Consider the following 5,953-nt stretch of genomic DNA (forward strand, 5'->3'; position numbering starts at 1 on the left):
AGCCGTGGTGAACTCAGCGATGGATACGGCAAAAGCCTGCATTATCCAGTCGGCGGCGGTGGACTCGGCGTCAGCGGATCTAAACACTGAGAGTGATTGGACGTGGCCACAGCATGTCGTCAAGATGTCAGCTATCCCGGAGACGCGTTTGCACGGACGGAAGTTCGTTCTGCCGTCGCAGCCAACTCAGCGGATCAGCACTCCGACGCGACGAGGGACTATGATAGTCGGGAGGTATTACTACATGAGGGAATTAAGCCTAACGACGATCCAGCTACGGCGGACTCGGCGTTGGAGACTATGGAGGCTGAAACCGGTTCGAACGTGGTTAGACGGCATGACGATGATACCATCTACCTCGGAGACAAGTTTGAACACGCAGAAGTCAGATCGGCCACCGTAGTTGACCCAGCGGATGCGGGCTCTCACGTAAACGACAACTATAATTTGTCAGCGGTATTACAGTCGAGAGGTACTGGAACTGAGATCGGAAAAACGAGCTCGGCGACGACGGTGTTCGACCCCGGCGGGATTGGCTACAGTTTAGAACAAGCTGAAGATGATGAATGCAACCCGACGAGAGACCCAACGAAACCTTAAGACAACACTACTTGGCTATCGCAGCGGCCGAAGACGAGCAAGAGGATGATGTTGACGACAGTAAGACCGATATCTTTGAACGGAGTGGGACAGATCTGGAGTTGACGGACTACGCTCACGAGTTGGCTTTCCTTCCCGACCTCACCGAAGTTGAGCCTACAGAACTCGACTATGGCGCTCCAAACGTCAAGTCAAGTAGTCATACGCCAGCACAGTCGGCTAGGTTGGTGGCAAAGCTGCAAAAGCACGAAGGAATAATGATTTCAAGTGGTAATGCCCTGCCGCCTCCAGCGTACGGAGCATTGTGCGACATCGACATTCAAGGACACGCACCTATTAAGCAGAGAGCTCGGCGGATACCTCTCCGCCACTTGAGCAAACTGTACGAGTTGTTGAAGGGGCTGCTTCGAGCTGGGTAAATATCATTCTCGGGCAACCCTTGGGCCTCACCAGTGGTGATAGTGCTTAAGAAAAATGGTGTGGATTATCGGATATGCATTGACCATAAACTAGTTAATGCGATTACGACGCCGATGAAATACGCTATGCCACTAGTCGATGGCCTGCTGACCGAATTGGAGAGTTACCTGTGGTTTTGCTCGCTTGATGCTGCGAGCAGATTCTGGGCAGTCTTGATGACCCGCCGAGCTCGGCAGATCTCAGCGTTCGTCTGTGCACTTGGACACTTTGAATGGTTACAAATGCCATTTGGATTGAAGAATGCGCCTATGATTTTATCAACGTCTCATCGACAACGCTCTATGGGGATACGCTCAACCCAAGGGAGGATGGAAGTTGTTTGCTGAACGAATGGCTATTGCTGAAGCCGAGTCGGGAACTCGGCGAGTCGACCTCGGCGGAGTCAGCGATTCAACGCCAGGTCAGCTGACGAAGTTCGAAGCGGACCACCAATCACAAGCTGATTGCGATCCGGTCCAAGACCTGGTCAGCGGACCGGACGGCGACATGTTCGCTAATGGAGAACCAGACCGGTCTTATTTGATCCCGGTGTTCAAGCGGAAGTCGTTTGTCGATGATATCTGTTATGGAGAAGAGACGTTCGACGCCTGCTTGGAGACACTGGACCAACTACTAGCCCGGTTCACAGAATGTCGAATTAGCATCAGCTTTACCAAGAGTATCTTTGTCCAACCCAAGGTTGATTTCCTGTCGCACTAGATTACGCCGAGTGGCATACGCGCTGATGCAAAGAAGATAGCCGCGATCGCCGAGCTCTCCTTCCCGAAATCAAAGAAGGAGATGCAAGCCTTCCTCGGTGCACTTAACTATTACGGCCGATTCATCCAGAACTTGGCTGTTTATGGAGCGGTACTCTATCAACTAAAGGACACGGACTTTGGTCCTGGGGGTGACTTGACATCAGCAAATGCGTCATTCGCTGAGCTCAAAAGACGGGTAGCAGAAGCTCCAATTCTACGCCATTTCGACTCGGAGAAAGAAGTCCACATAATGCTGTACGCTAATGACTGGGCTTTGAGCAGAACTATTATGCAGTCGCACGACGACAAGCTGCACCCAGTTCGCTTCTGCGGACGCGTGCTAAAGGAGAATGAACTCGGCTATCATCCCGCTGAGAAAGAAGTGGTCGCACTGTTACAATTACTGAAAGTGTGCTACCCTCTCTTGGCGGGGAAGACGCTGCACATCTACACTCGTTTCTCAACGCTGAAATAGGGGTTTAAGTCCAAGTCGTTGTACGGCCGCGCAGTAAGTTTCGCAGTTATGTTGTCGCCCTACGATATGAAGGTGAAGCGGGTACGTGAACGAGATGTAGACTTTGCCCAGCTGCTCCAGGCGTCGATAACCCCGTTTATCGGACTCGACGATTCCTTGAAGCATCTAGCGCCTCCTTCCAAGAGCTCGTCGACAGTTCGAATGGACCCAGAGCTGCTATACGCTCGAATACCAGCTGACTTCGCGGGATGTGTGCTGTCATTTGATGGCTCAGCGAAGACCGCTAAATACGGCGGGTATGGAAGTTGTTCGTGGATACTGTGGCACCTTCCGAATTGGGACATTGAGATCGCTGCGAGTGCGTACCTGTCTTCCACCACAGTCAACATCGCCGAGTACACCGGCATGAACAATGGAGTCTTGGCGGCGATTGATTGAGGGATAACTGGCCTGATTATCGTGGGTGACTCCCGGCTTGCAATCCAGCAATCCATGGGGGTGATAGCATGCAAGAAGGAAATGTTGCAAGTGGAGCTAGCTCGACACAAGGATCTCACGAAGCAACTCAGCATGGTCCGGTATCGACACATAGAGCGACACTATAACGCAGCGGCTGATTCTCTCGCTACAGAAGCACTCGAAGCTAAAGCTGGACGAGTAATTCTCGGGACGGATAGGAAAGCAGACCTGATAATAATTAACCGAGTAGCCGAAGAGCTGTACGCCATCGACAACCCAGCGGAAACCCCGATTGCCACGGCATTCACTCGTAGCCGAGTACGCCGAGTTCACTTTGAGGATGAGCTGGATGAAGACTCGGCTAGAGCAAGAGGAGGAAGTCAGGATCACGAAGCCATATCAACAAATCGTGAAGAATTCGCGTTTGAAAGCAGTGGAGATGAATTCGAACAAGTCAGCAGGGCGTCGACTCGGCGGACTAACCGCACGACCCCGAATGTTGAAACAGGGTCGCAGATGGAGTCAGCCCAGACGGCTCAGAATGCCAACGACATTGATCCAGTGATAGTACAGACTGAGCGGAGACGACGAATCGCGAAGGCACAAGACGAAGAACTTAAGTGGGCCGATCTGAAGGCGTACCTGAGAGGTGATTTTGAGGACCTTACACACCGTCGAGCTCAGAATGCCGGCAAAGTCGCAGAAATCTTTGTACTCAGCGAAGACGGCCTGTTATACCGCCGAGATGAAACTCGCCGACAGGGCGAACTCGGCGAACCGAACCTCTCATTGAGATTGGTGATTTCGTCAACTATGGTCGCCGAGATACTTCATAACTGTCACAATTCGATCGAAGGGGGCATCAAGGCATCGTCAGAACTTATCACCGAGTCAAGGCCGACTACTACTGGATTGGTCTATACGCCGACTTGGTGAAACATGTTAGGGCCTGCGAGGACTGCAGTACCAGTAAGAGCAAGCCACAGTTGAGAGGTTACTCGCCGGGAAATGTGGTGTCCGACCATCCATTCCAAGTCGTGTCAATGGATTTCGTGATTCCCCTACCTCGAACTCAGCGGGGCAATACTGTACTGCTGTTGTTCCAGGGCCACTTCACGGGGTTCGTTATCGCTAAGGCTATGAATGACACCGGAGCACTCTAAGTGGCTAAGGTGTTTGAGGAACGCGTCTTCAGGCAGTTCGGGGCTCCGTCTCTGATACGGCACGACCGAGATCCAAGGTTTATGAGTGAAGTATTCCAAAAGTTCTCCGAGATGATGCAGTCGAGATCAAGAGCTACGCTGAGTTACCGACCACAAGCCAACGGTCAACAAGAGAGGTCAGTCAAGACAATGGTTCAGACTATACGGGTCTACGTGGAAGACCCACTTCAAGCCGACTGGGATGACATCGCCGAGAAGATGGTACACGCTATCAACAACTCAAGAGACTCGACTCGGCGGGAAACCCCAAGAGAAAAGATCCATTCCCAACACAGCAGATGACGAAGATAGAGTTGCAGAACCAAGCGATAAATCCACCGAATCCTTGTTCAAAGAAGGAGACCAAGTCTGGTTGTTTATGGAGCGAGTCAAGTCGGGCCTGACTAAGAAGTTAGCACATCGATGGCATGGACCATTCAGGGTGAAGAAGAAGGTGGAAGAATTTGCCTATGAACTGATGTTACCTGACAAAAGTGGATATAGGTTCTACCCAGTGGTCCATGTATCACGTCTGAAGGCTGTCACCGAACTCGGCGGGAGACCAAAGACGAGGCTAATCGCCGACCTTGAAGAAACTCAGCGATTTGACTTTGACGAAGAATTACTACCCGAAGATAGCTGGGAGCCAGACGCAAGTATGAACCAGTATGAAGTCGAAGCAATCCTCGACGATGAGCTACCATTATCCACGAGTGCGGCCCGGTCCCAGCGGAAGTTTAAGGTTAAGTGAGTCGGCTACGATGAGCCTACTTGGGAGCCACTGTCGAATTTGTCATGTGGAGGTCTCCTGTTTGACTATCTCTGCAAATGGTGCAAGTTGCAGATGAGGATTAACAGTTGTTGCATCAAATGTTACACCAACTCAGCGGACGACACAGGCCGAGTTGAGATGGAATGCTACTGTGTCGAAATTACATATACTGAATAATTACGAAATGAAGTCGTGAACGATACCTACGGGACGCTCAGTTAAAAGAAGAAAATATAAAAGAAGGCGATCCGGACTCCAAGAGAGTTGAACCCGACGGAGACAACTGGGAAGAGCTCAACGGACTCGACGATTGGAGGCGTGGCGTCGTAGCAGACGTCGCCCCTTGGGAAACCGCGGAAGGAGATGCAACATCCGCAGCCTTGGCAAGAAGTATCATTGCCGAGCTAGCTAAAGAGACTGACGCCGAAGCAGGTGGAAGAAGAACCGGTGCCTCAGAACTCGGCTCGGCTGAAGTGGGTTGAGGCGGATCCGTTCCACTTGGGAGTGGAGTGCCGAACAGAGACATACTCGGAGACGCGCCTCGGAGATTGGGAGAACCCAACCCGTCGTCCGCTGAGTCGTCATCAGACGCACTTTCGTCATCCGAGCCGAGCTCACCGATTGAAGCCCCAGCGAAGATGTGGATACCTTGACGATTCAGCCGAGGTGGAGCACCCTGAGCGTACGCAGGAGGCGCTTGTTCGGCAAGATCGAAGTCTTCTTCGATCGCGTCGTCAACAACCTGAGGGTCCATACCGCGCGGAGCAAAAATCAAGAATTCCACGTTCCGAGCGCGGAAGCATGTGTTATACGGGTGAACCGCCGGGTCGGTTAGCCACCAAGCTCGCCAGGGCTCGGCTAGATCCACATCGTGAGCACACTGGACCCAGTCGCTCCCGGGATGGAACCCACGAAAGGTTAACAGGAGAGCATTGGGGAACGGACGGATCGAAATAAACCCTAAGCATCCACAAGAGGAGCAGGTTCATCGCCGAGCTTCTGGGTGACCGCCGAGTAAAGCGGGTCGTAGACAGCGACAACCAAGGATCGTAGGGTATCACTACGGCGTTTGCGCTCGCGCTTGTACACCGGCCACAGCTCAGACACTTCAGCAAGCTGAGCGGGCGTGGCAGTCGGGTTGACGTCAGGATGGAGACCCATCAGCACACTTGACTCGACGATCCAATGACGACGCTCATAGAGAGCAACAAAGTAACGGGTCATT

Source organism: Phytophthora infestans, genomic scaffold (assembly GCF_000142945.1).
Source record: "Phytophthora infestans T30-4 supercont1.100 genomic scaffold, whole genome shotgun sequence".
Taxonomy (NCBI): Eukaryota; Oomycota; class Peronosporomycetes; order Peronosporales; family Peronosporaceae; genus Phytophthora; species Phytophthora infestans.